Source organism: Equus asinus, chromosome 17 (genome assembly GCF_041296235.1).
Source record: "Equus asinus isolate D_3611 breed Donkey chromosome 17, EquAss-T2T_v2, whole genome shotgun sequence".
Lineage (NCBI taxonomy): Eukaryota > Metazoa > Chordata > Mammalia > Perissodactyla > Equidae > Equus > Equus asinus.
The window spans coordinates 7,323,454-7,342,439 of record NC_091806.1 but is presented as its reverse complement, the minus strand read 5'-3'; the positions used below and the strand labels follow the sequence as shown (position 1 = coordinate 7,342,439).

The 18,986-nt window shown below is 38.1% G+C and overlaps 1 protein-coding gene across 11 annotated transcripts in view; it reads left to right on the top strand.

Moving 5' to 3' along the window:
- The window catches only part of LRRC4C (leucine rich repeat containing 4C), a 1,166,212-nt gene that overhangs the window by 98,775 nt on the left and 1,048,451 nt on the right, over positions 1-18,986 (top strand). The window lies entirely within an intron of this gene.

The window sequence follows — 18,986 nt, the reverse complement described above, 5'->3', positions numbered from 1 at the left end:
CTGCTCGCTGGACAGACGCGGTGTTGGCAGTCTAGAACGGATTGAATTTTTCATTGGAAGGGTGAGCAGCCTGTGTTTTAAGGAACACCGACTTCTACATCACGTTAAATATTAACGGCCAACTGCAATTCCTCTCTTTAATGTGCTTTGTTTTGGTGCTCAGCCAAGCCAGGAAGATGAAAACCCCCTTGGGACCTGATATAGAAGATAATTTGCTCTGCAATTTTGTTGGTAAACATGGTAATAAATTAGAGGGTGTAATGAATATGCATGACAGCGCCCAGAATCCTCCTTCCATCCTCATGCTCCTCAGAACACTTAGGTTGTCACCCATGCAAATTCTGTAAGAAAATATGTATGGACTACGACCATCAGAGTGACTTTAAGCTCACTCACATTTCTTCATGAAATGTTTTCATTTAAATGTTTATTTTAAGTGGTTCATTTTGCAAATGCCTTTTGGAAATACCTAGCTATTCTAGCATCTATCAGGCAGCTCTTTCTATTTTTTAATCTGGAGTATGAAATCCTCTGTGACTCTGCTTCTCTTGTTTCTAGTGCAGAGACTCTGAGTGAGGTCAGAGAAATTAGCAAGGGTCAGATCATGTAGGAACTCCTAAGCCATGATAAAGAATTTAGAATTAAAAATGATGGCCATGGCAAGGCCATTGGTTGTTTGAAGAAGGGAAGTGGTCGCATCTGATTTGGTTCTTAAAGCATCGTTCTATTTTCTGTATGGAAAATGGGCTGTGAGGAAGAAGAAGAGGAAACCAGGAGACAGATGAGACGCAATTGCAGTAACCCTGCCTAGTAATGATGGTAGTTTAGATTGGACCCCACCAAACCATGGTCACCATAAGGCCATAATGGCAAGATTTCCATTTCATTAACTTGTGCATATCCAGCAACTAGAATGTCAGAGAGACTAGAACAGAGTAAATTGACTTGTAATTTCTTTAAAAAAGATACAGTGAAAGATGCATATAGACAAAGATGATTATCCCCAACCCCTGCCACCTGTCTTCCTTCATTTTCACCTTCCTGCGCCTGAGATTAGTTTGTGCCGTATACCTTTTTAAGCCTAAGGTTATAGAAATTAATAATACAGCCAACTTCCTTCTTGGATTCCCAAACTTTAGTGATAAAAAGGAACAGATGAAACCCAGTACAGTTCTCAGTTCAGCCCTCTTTCCATGAAAATCTGGGCTTCTTTCACTAGAATCTGCACCTTAACTACGCTCAATGGTCTCTGTTTTGTTGGATAAATTCTATTTCTGGGTCAAGAGGAAGACACAAACCATCTGAAGATAATAGTCAGTAATGATTCTTAGTTTAACTTTCTGCCCAATTTTCAATCCAACAGTTATCAGAAGTTACAGTTAATTGTAAATTATCCTCCCCTGACACACCACTTGTTCTTGATTTTCAAATTTATATTGTAATTTCTTATTGAACATATTCAAATAATGACTTATTCATTTTGGGTTAAATAGCCAGCATTTTTTGAGCAGTTTTTATTTATTGTTGTTCAAGGTGGAAACACAGAAATTTAAGATATACATCTGGCTTTTAATCTGAGGAGATAAAAATAAAATCCTGAAAACATTATGCTCTTCTTTCTACTACAGACTCCCTTGAGTATAGTTGATGGTCAGTATGCTTGTTTTATGTGTTTGTTTTGGTCAAAAAATGTCACTGTGCACTGTAGAAGTTGAGAAGAAAGGAAACTCGCCAATGAGAGGAGGGGTCGAGATAGAAAGACTTCACAGAAAAGCTGAGGGTGAATTGATCCTGGAAGAATCGCTGGGCTCCAGAAAGGCTGAAATTATGTGGACATGCTCTCTAGGCAAAGTAGAAACTTGTTAGCTAAGGCTGGATAGGGGAATGAATAATTAGACTGTCAAAGCTGGAACCACAGGCATTTGTCGCACATCAGAGGAAGATGTTTTGTTTGCTTATTTAATAGAAGGTGCTAAAAATTCAGAAGTCACTTATGTGCTCTCACTAGTGGAAAGGTCTATACTTTGTTTATATAAGATTCAAAATAACATGAGATTCAATGTGATAATAGGGTATATTATACACCCAACAAAGACTCTGTGATAATAAGAACCCGGGGTTCTCGCCCGTTTAAGATTATTAACCAAGTAGCTTGAATAGGAGATGTGTTTTACATCTAATTTTAAAAGAAAATAAGATAATAATTCAATAAGATTAAAAGTGAACATGGCTCTCTAATTGGAGGGAGGTACAAGAACCTCAAAATTTATTACTTTATTGGTTTTGGATAAAATTCACTCCTGTTTCCCTTAGGGACAGTATTATAAATTGTGACTTCTTCCTGGAATGTCAGTTCATACCATAAAAACACCAAAATCCATCACAAATAGTAAAATAGTACAACTAGTAAAATAAATATGCAGATGTATTAACATTTATTATACAGGTGAAAATAGAACAGCGTTCAAGCTTCACTGTAAATATTCCCTTTGAAAGGGTTTGTTTTCTTTTCTGGGATGGACCGGCAAAGCTTTTTAAACATAAGACTAAACATGTTTGTTGCAGACTAGTAAAAATAAAATCAAAATCTATAGTAAAATCATAATAAAAATTAAATTAAATTTTCCACTTCCTGGGTGAAGCAGTTGACAAGAACTATATTACTAAATACTCTCAACAATTCTATAAAGTAAATGTTACTATTATACCTATTTTACAGATGAGGACACTTACTCAAGGTTGTACAACTAACCGATATTGAATCTAAGGATTGAAATTTCATTTTATTATTGAAAAGCCCATATTCTCAAGAGTTCAGAAATAGACTCGTATAAATAAAACACTTCGATTTTAAGAACGGCAACAGGGCAATGCAATTGGAAAAGAAAATCTTTTCAATGAAGTGTGCTGGACTAACTGAATATTTATAAGGGGAAAAATAATCAACCTCAATCCTACATCACTTTATATACAGATATTAATTTTAGATGGATCGTAGAGTTAAACATAAAAGTTAAAACCATAAAGCTTCTAGAAGACAACACAGAAGATAATCTTTATAACCTTCAGAAAGGCAAAACCTTTGTAATCAGGACATAAAAAGCACACTCATAAGAGGAAGAATGATAAATTTGACCTTATCAAAATTAAAATTTTCTGCTTATCAAAAGGCAGCATTAAGAAAATGAATAGGCAAATCATAATTTGGAAGAAAATATTTTCAGTATATGTTTCTATAAAAGATTATATCTGGAACATACTTTTAAAAACTCATACACATCAACAATGAAAAATACAACCTAATTTTAAAAATAAACAGTCAAACAACTTGAATAAACATTTTGTGAAAGAAGATATACAAATAAGCTCATGAAAATGTGCTCTGCATCATTAGTCATTAGAGAAATACTAATTAAAAACACAGTGAATTATCATTCCACACTCACTAGAAGAGGTAACATAAAAAACTCTGACAATATTAAATCCTAGCAAGAATATGGAAAGCTTGGAACACTTACAAAGTTCAAGGGGAAATGAAAAATATACACCAACTTTGGTAACCCCTTAGCAGTCTCTTATAATGATAACCTGTCCCACCAGGTCTCAAAGTGTGATCTGAGGACCCTGAGTGCATATTGTATGATTTTATGATGTGGAGTCCAGTATCGGGCAAAACTAATCTATGATGATGACGTCATAGAGTAGTTACCTCTGTCTTTTGGGGAGACTTGATTTCAAAGAAGTTAGAGCGAATTTCCTGGCATTTATCTAAGATAAAATGAAAACAAATACTGGAATAGGTCCGTATTATGGGCTTTTCTCGATTCTGTATGTGGTGGTGATGCGGGGTCGGTGAGCCGAGGAGTCGAAAGAAAGATTTCTTAGACTCTTAAGATCTGGCAGTAGTGCTCTTTTATTTAGAGAATAGTATAGAATAGCATGGGGACAGGACCCATGGGCAGGCAGAGCTTCTGCTGCCGCCGCTTCTGCTGCCCCCCCTGGCATGGGGACAGGGCCCATGGGCAGCCAGAGCCACTGCTGCTGCCCCTACTGGCATGGGGACAGGACCCATGGGCAGGCAGAGCTGGTGCGTGGGGACAGGACCCACGGGAAGTCAGAGCTCCTGCTGCTGCCCCGAGCTGAGGGTTAGGGCTAAATTTAAGGCATGGGTATGTGAGTCATCTCTTTACAAGACAAAGGAAAAATAGTTAAAATGGTACCAGTGCTGGTAGGGTCTGGCCATTGGGCGGTCCCACAACTTTTAGATAAGAATCAAACCGGATTGAGTAAACGGCAGAAGTCACCGCTCAAATATTATCTTCAACTAAAGACAAAGGAGGATTTTGGGGTGGGGGGTCAGTTACATGAGGTTGCCAGACAGTAAACAACTTAAGTTCTTGCCTTCCCCATTAAGAGTTTCCAGAGATAAGGCCATCCCCCCTTCCTCCTGGCACAGAGAGGGAGGCATGGAGATTTCCTTCACAAATGCAACTGTCTGTGATCAAAGGGCAAGCAAATTCCACTCCTCGGAGCCTGCTTCTTATTGTAGTTTTAAAAGTAACCAGCCTAAAAATCCTCATCAGTGCCTCTTCATAAGGCAAATAACCGAGAACCGCTGCTATTTTTAATATGGAATACTTTTAAGGAAAGTACTTAATAACTGAAAATGCCACTAATTTAGGCGAGTAGGAATGAAAGGAGGCATGATCCTTGACCTCATGGAGTTCACATTTTTCTGGGAAACAAAATAGTAATCTTTAATTAAATACAAATATGGGAAAGGTTATGAAAGAAACATCCAGGTTCTGAGAGAGTGCAGAGAATGGACATCAGGAAAGATGTCCTTTCATCCTTCTTAACTCAGATGAGTTTCTGATGACCAGATAGGATCCCTGGTGAGCTTGATAGCCCACCTCTCATTTTTTTTTTTTAGCTACTGTTCACATTCAAAAGCATTTATTGCATATTTTAAATTCTTTTCCAAAGAGCTAGGTCATTCAGAGTTCAGCAAAGAGCTGTCAGTCTTTTTCTCTGGTATTTTTGCGAAATCTTTCGCAACACCTTCACTTTACATATAACTGTCACACCAAGCCTGCTTTCAATCTTTGTTGCAAGACAGCCTCGGCACCTTCACAAAGTTACTTCTTTTACGTTTTTTACAAATTTTTTTCTCTCTCTACCTTGCCACTTATTTCTTCTCCCTGAAAGCATTCCTTATAAGACGTCCTCACAATCACAGCTTCAGATGTACTGGCTTGCTTTTATTTCTTCTGGAATCATTAGCTAATAATGAGCAAGTGCACCAAATTTAGAGTTGCAAAAATCTCAGAATGCTTGGAAAAAGGCTCTGAAGATGTTTAGATAAAGGCTCTGAAGGTGAAAATGCTGTTGCCCAGTGCTTCTTTATCTAAGTTGTGTCTTTTAAAAATCCGTTAATTCAATTAAGAGGTTTAAACATAGTCCCCTCACCAAGATTAGTGCAGAGTTGAGACTAGAACCCAAAACTTTCTATTGAGGTCTTCTTACCCGTGACTAAGGTTGTGGAGGTTTACAGTAGGTCTTACGCTTCATATATTCTCTTGTGAATCATTTTCCTAATTTGTGCAAAAAATGCCCTAAAAAGAACAACTGAATATATAGTATTTAGCTTCTAAATTCCTCTAATCTGATGACTCAATCAAGACTAGGGCTATTTCTTTATGTAGAATCTTGGCAAAGGCAAAAATTTACAAAAATCAGAATCCTTGTTTTGCCTCTAATATTTTATCTGTGTAGGGTCTGGAAAACCAGTCAATCCTTTTGTCCTCAATTTTCTCTTTCTATAAAAAAGAGCAAGAAACTATTTCACAGAAGTATTATGAGAATTAAATAGAATAATGTAGCCCATAAAAAGTCTTAGTTACATTTAAATCAGCTTTCCCTTCTCCTTTCTATTGAACAAATATTTGGGGATGTTTCATATGGTTCTGGAGGCATTCTCTTATGTATTTAGTTTTTCATCAGAATTTTGTTTGATTCTAAGCTTCAGCCTGTTTCTCAGTTAAAACCCATTTGTGTGAACTTTACTGAGCTTGGAGGTCAGCAGGTTACCTTTTTAGGAATATTACTCAATAAATAGGAATGTCCTGTATTATTGCACAGCCTCTGATGCTGTCTGAAATTCTGAGTCATATATTTTGTACTCAAATTTTCTGTAGGGAAGAGAGCTGAGCGTACTCTGGTGAAAGCACTTAAATGACCATCACTCCAGGTACACAGTGCACTTGTTTAGCTCAAACTGTTAGGAGCATGTGTGGTTTAAAAACTAACTTGCGTGTGATTTTTTTATTTGCTACTGTGGAGGGATGAGGAGAGAGTGCTTTAACGGGAGTTTGGACCGTGGCAGCATTTTACCATGTCAACCCTTAATCTCTTTGATATTGAACTAGGCAAAAGGAGCTGAAAAAGAATTCTTGTTAGTGTAGGGGAGGAACACTTTTCCTCTACCTAATGTGGGTTCGTCTGGCTGGAGAACGAATTAAATTCACATGTGGCAGAATAGCAGGAGAAAATCAAAGAAAGCTTTATGAGGACCATGGTCCAGGGCCTTTCTTCCCGAAGGAAGAAAGGGCACCAAAGAAGTGGGGTGCACAGAGTGGTTATATACCCCCAAACAGGGTGTTTCACATATGATTGAAATGTCCCTCCCACAATAGTCACAAGATTGCCCTGTCGCACAGCGCTTGATGGACACCATAGGAGGCAAGTCTATTGTCTTGAGCTGGGTGGTCACAGGTGAGTGCAGCAATCAATTCCTAGCCTAAGGAAAGATGCTTAATCCTTAAAGAAATGCCAATGTTGGGAGAGGGAGTCAATCATGGGAGGTTACCACACAAGTACAGTAAACAAAATGCAGATTTAAGTCTTTGCCTTTGGCATTGATTAAGAGTTTCTAGAGAGAAGGTCATTCTCTTTCTTCTTCCTGGTACAGAGAGGAAGGCACCTTTACAGATAGAGATTTCCTTTACAATGTAAATGTCTCCTAACAAAGGGCAATCAAGTTCTACTTTTCAGTTGCTTTCCTGTCTGCAAAGTAACTAGCCTCAAATAATCATTATGCCAAAGAGACATGTCTTGGGGTGGCCGATTCAAGTCCCCACATTAGATAGAAGGTAACTGCTTTTTATTGTTTAGTTTCTAGCTTCTAAGAGATCTGGTGCATTGATGCAAGAAATTGCAAAACAATCTTTGCCTTTCATTTGGCCTCTTTGCTGGTATAGTCACTCATAGGCAATATTTAGTAAGCGTTATACGAGATGGATGTCTTTAGGAATATAGTTGATATATACAGTACGTATCCCGAAGGGAAGGAATTTATTAAATAATGATGTGTGCTTTCATGTGAATTCTTCTAATCTCATGATTTATTCAAGAATGTGGTAATTTCTTTATGTAGAATCTTGGTAAAAGTAAAGACTTATGAAAGCTCAAGTGAGAATCCGTATTCTGCTTCTGATGTTTCATCCTGTCTAGGGCTGAGCAAGATCAATGACCTGGAGACCAGTGAAGTGATTTCTATTCTTTTTTTTTCGTTTGATAACTTTGTGCATCAAATATTTACATAAAGTAGATAGACACTGTAGGGGAGGAAGACATTTCCTCTCCCCAAATGTGGGTTCGTCTGGCCGGAGAACGAATTAAATTCACATGAGACAGAATAGCAAGAGAAAATTAAACAAAGCTTTATGAGGAACCATGGCCCGGGGCCTTTCTTCCCGAAGGAAGAAAGGGCACCGAAGAAGTGGGGTGCACAGAGTGGTTATATAGCCCCCAAACAGGGTGTTTCACATGTGATTGAAATGTCCCTTTTACAATAGTCACGAGGCCGCTCTGTCAGCACAGCGCTTGATGGAAACGACAGATAGGTCTGCTGTCCCAGTGAACACCCCGGGGTGGCAGGTGTGTTGCCTCAGGCTGGGGGGGGCGGGTCACAGATGAGCGCAGCAATCGGTTCCCAGCCCAAAGAAAGATGCTTAATCTTTAAGGAGACGCCAACATTGGGAGGGGGAGAGAAGTCAGTTACTGGAGGTTACCAGAGAAGCACAATAAAATGCAGATTTAAGTCTTTGCCTTTTGTATTGATTAAGAGTTTTTGGAGAGAACGTCATCTCCTTTCTTCTTCCTGGTACAGAGAGGGAGGCACCTTTTACAGATAGAGATTTACCTTACAAATGTAAACGTGTCCTAACAAAGGGCAAGTTCCATTCCTCAGAGCCTCCTTCCCTGTCCCAGTTTATCAAAAGCAATCAGCCTCAAATAATCCTGATGCCAAAGAGACATATCTTGGGGTAGCCAATTCCAGGTCCCCACAACACCTTTGCCATTTTAAAACATTATGCCTCATTTTAAACGTGCCAATCTACCAGAATTTTGATACGAGTCACTATTTCTTCAAAATTTGCTATTTGTCACACACTCCTTTGTTTTATTTGTATATTGTTTGATTTTATTCTAGCAACAAGCTTTGGAGGGGGTTTTGCTATCTCAATTTTACAGACGAGCAATCTGAGTCTGTGCAACCCAAGGTTACCCAATGGGCCTGAGGTCATTAGCTAGTTCTTAGGAGAATTGGAATTCAAACCCAGATCCTTTTTACTGTGTAAATGTTAGTGGTTTGTTTTTCCTGTTTCCTATTTGGAGTGCTCAACACAATGCCAAGCACTTAGATCGTACTCAATTAAGTTTTATTTGCCTTTAAGATTTCATTTTAATTTTGTTTAACACTTGCTTCTGATATTCCACATTCTTCCTTTCATACTACATATAATCACATCCTTTCTTCTTTTTCTCCTTTTTGCATCTTAGTTTCTTTTCTCCATTCTACACCTCTGCATCTCTATATATAATGTGGCTATTGCAGTGGATTAATATTATTATTATTTTTTTTTGCTGAGGAAGACTGTCCCTGAGCTAACATCAGCTGCCAATCTTCCTCTTTATTTGCTTGAGGAGGATTGTCCCTGAGCTAACATCTGTGCCAATCTCCCTCTGTTTTGTACATGGGACTCTGCCACAGCATGGGTGACCAGTGGTATAGGTCTGTACCTGGGATCTGAAGCCATAAACCAGAGCCTCCAAGGCGGAGCACACAAAAACTTAACCACTTGGGCACAGCGCCAGCCCCTGCATTGGATTATTTTAAAGATGACATGAAATGACTTTTTTTTAAAGACCTAGCATGGGGCCCACCATAAAGGCCCTGGTCCATGCAAGCTGGAAACCTTCTCTCTCTCTTTGTGTTGGGGCCAAGACCTTCTTAGACAGCCCTACAGCTCTGAAGACTTGGTTCAGCCATGAGAAGGAAACGTGTGACAGAATGCTTAGAATAATTCCTGCTTCCGTTAAGTGAATAAGACTTTAACATTTCTGTCCACTATTAATGGTCTCCTTTTTCAGTCTTCCAATGTTTGCACATTAGGATGAATGAATGAAAACTGAAGGACGGAGGACAAACACAGAAATTCCCAAACAATGGCAAGTATTCTTACTTGCTTGTTGATGCTCTGGCAAAAATACCTTGTTTCTTTCCACTATAGTTAGCACGTTGGTGGTAGCTTCTGGCCTCTGATATTTTTTTCTCCATGAATATCATTGAGGAGACTGAGTTTAGGGGAAAAGACTTTGCATACACATTTATTCGAAACAATTTATTTGTCCTTAAATCCTATGAAAGAAAATAATAACATTTTTTATTTCGGTAAATTGATGTGTATTTTGACTATACTGGAAGAATGCCTTATTTAAAAGAACAAAATCTACAATTCATAGTAAATCACCTTTTAGAGTAAATCTTTTTAAACTGATTAATTTCTCTTCTTTCTATTAATTCTGAGTTTTATGCTTTGATTTTGCTTCAGGAAAGTTCCATCTGAACTAATTCATACAGTCATGTTTGCATAAGGAACAAATGGCTCAGTGTCAAAGCCTGTGGGATGCCAGATAAGAAAATGTAGCCACTCAACTATAAGAAATAGACTATAGTCACCCCATTAATAAATGGATTTAAATTTCTTCTTGGTATGTCTGGCCATTTGTTTCTACTGTTAGAGTGTCTACAATGAGCTAGACCCTGTGTGGGATTGCAAATATGAACGCCATATTCTCTCCAGGGCTTGTGACTTAGGGAGTGAGACATACTCATGCAACATTAAATAAAATACAATACCGAAAAGAAGATAAGAGAAGAGAAATGAAATTCAATGGGAGAACAGCGAAGAGAGATTTTAATGCATCTGGGAGAAGCTTCGTTTACTCATATATTCCTGCATTTGTTAAATAATCAAAACCTTACTGAAGCTGTATTATGAATCAGAGACTAACAAGCACAGGTTCTGGGGATAAAGTGGGGAAGACACACTGGGTACCCAATATGTACTTGAGATACTGGGATGGTTGTGGGTGCATTTGGGGATTTTCAATAGATTGATGTGACTGGATTGGAGGAGTTTGGAGGTGATACTGGGTGAATAATTTTAATTTTTAAGATAGGGTTGATTGGGCCAGAGAGAGGACTGATGGCCTGAAAGTTAGGCTGAAGGGTTTGGATTTAGGTGGGGAGTCATTGGGTAAGATCCTCTAAGCAAGAAAACTTTGCTTTTATAATTGAGTTCAGGGAATCCCAGAGCATCTAATATCTGTTAGGCTCTGACAACGCAAGTACTCAATCAGTCAGTGAGTCATCAATTTTAGAAGATTTGCCAATTCTTTGAAAATGACGAGGAGAAGCAAAAATCTAAAATAGCTCTAACTTTCAGCGGAAAAACTGGGAGAATAGTGAAGCATTAACTGGGATACAGAACCCAGGTGGAGGCCAGTGGTTGTCAGGGGAGTGTTATAAAAACTCCCTGACATGAAGAGTTCAAAGTTTTAAACTTCTATGCAACGCCAGCAAATTACAAACATTGTAACAGAGCGGCATTTGTGCTGTGCTAATGGAATGAGTAAAGCTCTAGGAGTTAGGAGAAGTGGTCAAGATTCCTAGAGGCTTCCTTTCAATTCTTACCCCACCCACCTCTATATGGTAATCTCCTAGTCCCACCTCTAGGTTCTGCATCTTTTCTCCTTAAATGACTTGCTAACAAAATCTGAAAAGAGGAGATTACAGATGAGGGGAGGAAATGGAAGTCAAATGTGAAATGTTCTAGAAACAACCCTCGGACAGAATTAGAGTTGAAAGGTAGAAGTGCGGGTGTCCAACTAACAATAAATGATTTTCCAGAAATATTTTACCTCTTGCTTATTGTCCTAGGTTGATAAATGAAACCAACATGTCTAATTAGCATTTGCAACCAACTGCATGATGCCCACGAAAGAAAAGCAGATTATTGTTGATCTGTAAAAACAAATTAGGCTGCAGAATACAACATGTAAATAGCTGCCTCTTATTTCTCCCGCTATGAGGAGCAGCTTTCATTTGCCTGCAGAAGCGTTGTCAAATGAAAGGTCTTTTAGCTCACTTGCTTGAATGCCGCTGATAGACAAGGTAAAGCTGTTGACGACAGCTAGCTGGTATACAGACATTTAGAGAGAAGGAGGCCTTTTGAGTATTTCCATACTTAGGAGTTTTAGTTAGAACATCTATTATTGGTGGCCATGTCCTCACACATAAATTCCATAAATGGGTGTCCGGAGTTGAAATTTGAGCCCGATGAAATTTACCTGAATGATAATTCTTAGTATATGCAAACATGTAGAGAAGAATGCCCATATCCTTCTTAAAGCTTTGTTATTCATCTTTTAATGATTTCGCTGATGCTCTAAATCATTCTAGAATAAAACAATATAACACTGAGGGTACTATATGTTTAATGGCCTCAAGTATTCTGCTCAAAACCTTTTTGGACCAATAGTTTAAGAAACAGAAGAAGTTATGCTTAGAATTGTCAATTATAAAGTATTTAGAGAAAATAGTTGTCTTTTAATAGAAAGAAACATCCTCATTTGCTTAGGTTGGCCTTTTCCTATAAAACAGTGCATCTTAATTTGCAATTCTTAGTAATACTTTGTCCTTTCAAAAATGATTTCTTCCTCAGAAAGAGAATGAGACATGTACATTGTTTTATTAAGCAAACCTAAGTTTACCTTCATTTTTCTTTATCCTGAATTCAGAAACTTTCACAAAAGAAACTCTTCCTTTGTTGAAATCAAATTTAGTTTCATAAATTGTCCCTGTGGAAATAGCACTGTAATTCTCAAGGCTCAAACTGAAATTCATTTTCACTTGCTCCTTTCATAGTCATGTTGCTTTTAGTCTTTCCATCACAAAACTCCCTGCAACCTCCTAAAAAAGCCCACAGACACTCACAAATCTAGTTACTTTATAAGTAAGAAAAAAAACTCATTTTCTCCATTTTATTTCTGCTTTATATTTGAACAAAAGAGAGGAGAATCTTAGCATTCCCTTATCTGGAAGTTTTCCAGAAAATGGAATACACTTTAAGAATACTCTTTATGACGTTTGTAATGATACAGAGTTGTTCTAATTTACCTGCAGAGTAACGCAATCCAGGATTGAGTATTCTATATAATTAACTGCTCGTGTGTATGATTGTGTAAATGGACCTACATTCTGCCCCACCTGACACTGGGAGTTGGTTGGTTGATCTAACAGTGAAACGCTGAGACCCAAACTCACTCATCTTTCATAGTGACCCTGATTTATTTCCTACAGTTTATAAGCAATGCTCTGAACCTCAGAGGAAGAACTTACTTTGAGTCATTCAACTGCTGAGAAGCAGAGTTGGGATTTTTATTCATGCTGCCTTATATCTTAGAAGAATCTAAATTTCCTCTCTTATCGAGCTTGACAAAGTATTTTGAAAGTCATTGCTAAATACGCAGCAACAGGCAAACCCCAAATGCTTACAGAACTCTGGATTAAAGAACAAGCTATTAGGCATTGGAAGAATTAACAGAAATCAGAAGTATTATTTTTAAAAGGGAGGCTAATTTTAATCATTGTAGGATAAAACAACCAATGAAACATGATTTTTAATAGAGTTTTACTAGGAGTGCCATACATTTTTATACTGGAAAATATCAGAAGCAAAAATTTTTGCTTATACTTTGTTTAAGTATATACTTTGCTTTGTACTTATAATACAGTGTATTGTAGTCTGAAACATAAAAACACTCCAAACTGTATTAAAGGAAGGTCTTGGGAGTTTCTGATTGTGGCAGTTTTCTTGGCTGCAGAATATGTTGGTTCGGTCAGCTGTTATCATACAACTTAGAGAGTTCGAGAAGTGAAAGTACGCACCCTAGAGCTTTGACAGAATGCCTTGCACATTGCAGATTTGGCTTTCATTATGCTAGTAGCTGGGTATTTATGGAGCAAGTTTTTTCCAAAAAGAACAGCATAGTACTAAAGTATTATATTATTTAAGTTTGCAGTACTAGGATGGAATGGTCTTGAAAGAGAAAACTTTGTTCAGGGCCTGAGTCCGAAATGGAGGAAATCCAATTATTTTCAGATTTTTGTTTGTTTATTTGTTTTTTTTCCTTCAGCTCAGGATTTCAGGACACTGATTTTCAATAGACTCAGGTTAGATTCTGTGCTTCTTCCTTTAGCTAGCGTGGTGCCAAACTCCTGACTACAATCCCAACAGACTTTATCCAGAGAGGAATCATACCGTTGATAGGAAAGAGAATGGGTGTTGGCTAGCCATGTACCGGAAATATTATTGTAATATGTCAAATAGAATACTAACATATAAGATACATCCATTAAATAATTCACTTTCTGTCAAGAAAAGGCTTTTGATAGGATGAGGGACAGAAAAAAAATATTACAGTAATGTCGTTATGAACAGAAAGATTAATGTGAGCCAAAAAACCAAAATCTGTGTTTGAGCAGAAACTCAAGGTGTTTGTAGAGGAGTGGAAGGGATGAGAGAAGTAAATAGGGACCGGATGCTGATGGCCTCTGGTACGACGCTACGTTAGAGGCAGCTTTAGGTAAACAGTTTTCAAGCAAAGCAGACTCAGCCACACTATTTTTATAAAAAAAATATTTTGTAACACTCTCTTTAATAACCTAAAGTTAAATTTATAGATGATAGAATCTATCTACACAGATAATTAAAACAAAAAATCAAAATAGTGCTCCCAATGGTAATGAAAAATAAAGGACAATAATTTATCATAAAAATATCTATTTCAGTATATAGATCCTTAGGCACAATTACAGAGAGAATTGAATAGTCAAATGCTCTCACCTGTACTCGTGAATGCCACAGGTACACATGTAGACAGATATAGGTGTGTTACCTTGGCGACTCCATCACTTCTGCCTGCATGGCTGTGTTGATGTATTTTTCCAAAGTGGAGAAGTGTTCCTGGTAAGTTCCAAACAAAGTTCAGTTTTCTCTCAGTTTCTCTCAAGTACTAGCATTTCTGGAAAATTCAGTATAGAATATGCAATTCAATGATTTTTGTAAAATGGAATTAAGATCTAGTGTTAGATAATGATACATATTTTTTTCTCCTACTCAGTCCAGTGGGGCTTTCTAAAGTCATGCATAAGTGACACAATTCTTCCTCATGAGGAACTGTCCATGCATTGCAAGACTTCTATTAGCCCTGCTCATTAAATGTCTGTACAGTGTCCCATCACTATAACAACAAAAAAAGCCCCACATTTGCAAAACTCCTGCTAATGGGTGTTATTGCACCCTTTGAGAATTTTCAGTAAACATGATAAGGGAATGGGCATAACTACGTGTGCTTTATTATTAATGTCAGTGTGGGAAAGAGATTGCATGGAGACTGGAATCAGGCAGTAAAAATGAATATAAAGAAAAGGAGATGTATTTGAAAAACATTACAATCTGGAGACTGATTGGAAGTGAACAATAAGGAGAAAGAAGAGTTGGAGATGTTTGGGTAATGAGTGATTGAGTGACATTAACCCAAACTGGCACTATGGGAGGCAATATATTGAATACAACAAGAAGAGATAGGAAGCATAGTCCTCCTTGATGTATAAAATTTGTTGTGCATCTGGGTTTCTACATGGATACGCCAATTAGGTAACTAGAAATTTTGGTCAGGAGCTCAGGAGGGAAATCTTAGCTGAGGATATAGATTCGATATTCTTCAGAATATGAACAGAATAGAAGGGAATATAGCTGTTAAGGGAGAGGGCAGAGACGCAGAGCCAGTTAAAGAACAGCAAATATAATTTAGAAAGTTAGCGTATTATTTCCTACCATGAGTTACCAGTGTGCAATCTTGAAGAATGTATTTCCCTAAGCACCCAAAAGTTAAATAGGCCAATGACATTTAAGTGGCAAATAAAGTAATGTTTGTTTGTTTTTGTCATGCATAAAACACACGCTATTCTTCAGTCTTTTAAAATGGGGCATAGTACTCAAAGCACAGTCAGGTTTGGATGCAAAACTCAGCTCACATCCTTCTTACACATTTTTGTTGGGATAAATCAGTTGAAGCTTATGGGACTCAGTTTTCTCAAGCTTAAAAGGAGGATAAAATATGTAGATCAAAAGATAGTTCAGAAAAGTACATGTGAAAATACCAGTGAAATAAAAGCCCATCTTGAGTATGAGGGGTATTCAGAAACATCTGACAACCAGAGAAAGGGGATTATCTGACAGATATCTGTTTATGTCATGACTGAGGAGTCCCTTATGAGAAACCTCACACTGGAGGGTGTGCTGGTGGTGAGGTATGGCCTGCCATCTGAATGACCCATGGTTACATACAAGAGAGCCAAGTGGCCGCTCATAAGAAGAGAACTAACTCAAGCCACCTGACAAAGGGGATGGGAAAGATGAGCAGAACTCCGAGGAGCTGTTGTCAGCAGAGGGAACTGCTGGTCTGAGTGTAATGTGGTGGCTTTAACGTTTCGCTGGCCCGGGTTTGCAGGTTCAGATCCCAGGCGCAGACCTACACCACTCATCAGCCATGCTGTGGTGGCAACCCATATTAAAGTGGAAGAAAACTGGCACAGATGTTAGCTCAGGGCTAATCTTCCTCAAGGAAAAGAAGAGGAGAGGTGGCCATGGATGTTAGCTCATGGCAAATCCTCCTCAGCAGAAAAAAAAGAGGTATTCTATTAATTATTTAGACAGTGAAGCCCAAGGAAAACTGCTTTGGGACACATCTCAAAGGAGGTAGTGGCAGGCAGGACCATAAGTGACTCTTGCTACTCTTGCAAGAGTGGGACTACCTTGTGCCTGCCTGTGGAGATTGTACTATATGGAGAGGCAGGGAGGAAACTGGAGAAGCCAGGCAGCCTGTGGGAGGTCACGGCACTAAGCACAGTGGCTGGGGTACCAGTGAGAATCAATTTGCTTCTGGTCACACAGGAGACATCCCCTGGGGCCCCCAGAAACATTTGCAGAGAACCAACTGTCAGAGGCCTGGACATGAGACCCAAGAGGTGTGAAATGTGAAAAGTAAGACCTTAGGAATATGAATACTCCTACTAATGAATATTTACAAACATAAAGCACATAGCTCAGGCCCTGATATATAGTAAGTAATTTGGAGTAGTAGAAGCTGATTTATTATTAAAAGTCCACTTTTCCTATATTGGGAAGTTTTATTTGTATCTTTGGGTTTGTTTCAAACTTAATTTATTGATGAAAAGACCAACAAAAGGTAAAGGATAAGACAAATAAAAAATCACATATTGTGACATTAATATATCAAAGAGAGGGAAATGTAGTGTTTCATCGTTTGTTCTCAGGGCTGTGGCAGTCCCACTGGGAAGCTTCTGGCTGCTCCTCTGTGGCTCAAGCTACTTACTCTCGTAGACAGCAGCACACTGACTACATTGTAATCGAAAAATCAAGGAGATTAGCCCTAACTTTTCTTAATTAAAATAATAATTATGATACTCAGACCATGAAGAAGGCAGGTCGCCTTCTCCCCAGAATATGTTAACATCTAAAGAAGGAGAATGAGATTTAATGAGGTCTGTTGCATTTGACCCAATTAAGTCCTCGGTCTCCTGTATCTCAGCCTCAGCTTGGACTCTGAAGCTCGTAAATAGTTCCTGGGACCTGCTCACTGACAAGGCCACTGTAGGAAATGGGTTTCTTGCCCTCACTGCATATTATGATTGACAGCGTAATCTGCAGGAATGTTGTGGTGTCAGGAATGTTATGATATATGTGAGATTTCTATATTGCCTACCAGGCTTCTCTTAATTGTGATAGAGTCCCAGGAGGTATAGTTATTGAGATGCAAAATTGTGCAGGATGGAACTAGCTTTTTTTTTAACATTTAGAATAGAAATGTGTCAGCGCACACTGAAACATGAGTTAGCCCTGTTTTGTGCAAAGTTTTGTTTCAGGTAGGGGGATAGGTGTGTACTCACCGATTAAGTCAGAATGCAAAAATCTATATTTTACTGTGTATTGTAGCCAAAAAATAATTGAAAAACACTGCTACATCTGACCCACATCACTCATTCTTAACTTTTATGTGTCAGAAAGCTTTTTCAAAGTGTAAGTAAAGTCATGAAACTGCTTCTGAGAAAATGTGTATACTCAAAATTTTGCATACAATCTCATTTAGTGTCTGAACCCCTCAATAATATCCATACCATAAGCTAACTCTATCTTTTTGTAATGGAGACTTAGAAAGGCTACTCTCTGTGCATGGAAAAGGTTGGGAAGGTAATGACGCTTCTCTTTCATAGACACACATACACATATATACATACCCACCAATAGACACACACACACGTGGACATACACACCACAAAAGCAAACCTTTAAGGACAAGAATCTCATAAGTAAATGTGATTTGGCGAGACAATTGTTACCACCCCTATATTATAGAAGAGTAAATTAATGACTATACAATGCCTAGAACATAGCAGTTGTTCAATAAATACTGTAAATGAAATGAAATCTTGAACTTGTTTATTTTAGACACAGAGATCAGAGTGCCTTAGCAACTTCTGGTGAAGTTAGCCATCATCATGGCAAAAACTGTAATCTAACACGAGTGAGTTTGCAGTGAACAGGGAGTAGAGTGTTTCTTCTGTAGAGAATCCATTCACAAAGATATTGGAATATATGTTTTGTATGACGCACACTGTTTTGCCTTCCTCCATTTCTTCCTTCACTTCTATCCCTTATTTTAAAAGGGAACGTAAAACACTCTTCTAAGGCAAAAGTGATTTCTTTTAGGAATGTTTGGACATAGTGTACATGATGTTTTTAAATCTCATAACCAGGCATGACACAATTTTGGCTTTACTTGCGTAACATATTGTGTTATGGTTTTCACTCAAAACTAGCTTAAGACATCACCAGTAACAGTATTTCACCTGAGTTCCACGAATGAACCGGCAAAGTCTTTGAAATTATGCACTATGTATGTGTTTCCAAATAGAGACATCAAACTTCTGAAATAAATTCATGATACAGGCAAAAAATTCCAAGATATTACTAAAATTCCTTTCTAAGAAAAAAAGGTGCAGCAAGATGAAGGGAAGATTCCAGAAAAGATGGATTGATAGATATAAAAAGTCTTCTCCCTTCTGACTGTATTCTTCAAACTTCATTTTTATTCTTCCCACATCCCTGACTGCACTGATGAATATCTGCTCCCTCAGTCTCTTCACCCCGTCGACATTTGGCTTTATGACAACTTTGGGTCATGCAACAGAACACCAGTCCTTATTGTCTGGAAGACATTTTAGAAGGCACTAACATTTATTGAGTCTGTGTGGTGCTCTTGTAAGCACTTTACAGATAGCATGTCATTTAATCCTTACAGAAATTCTCTGAAGTATTATTATCCTTCTGATGCTCATGTCTCTAAAAATTGTTCTACTGTGGTTTCAACTCATTTTCCTCCTAAAATAGTATTTCCTACATTAGCATTCAGACATCGTCCCTGGAGATGTTGAAATTTGAAGATGGAGCCCTGGGCTCTGTATTTTAAACAAACTCTCCAGGTAATTCTGG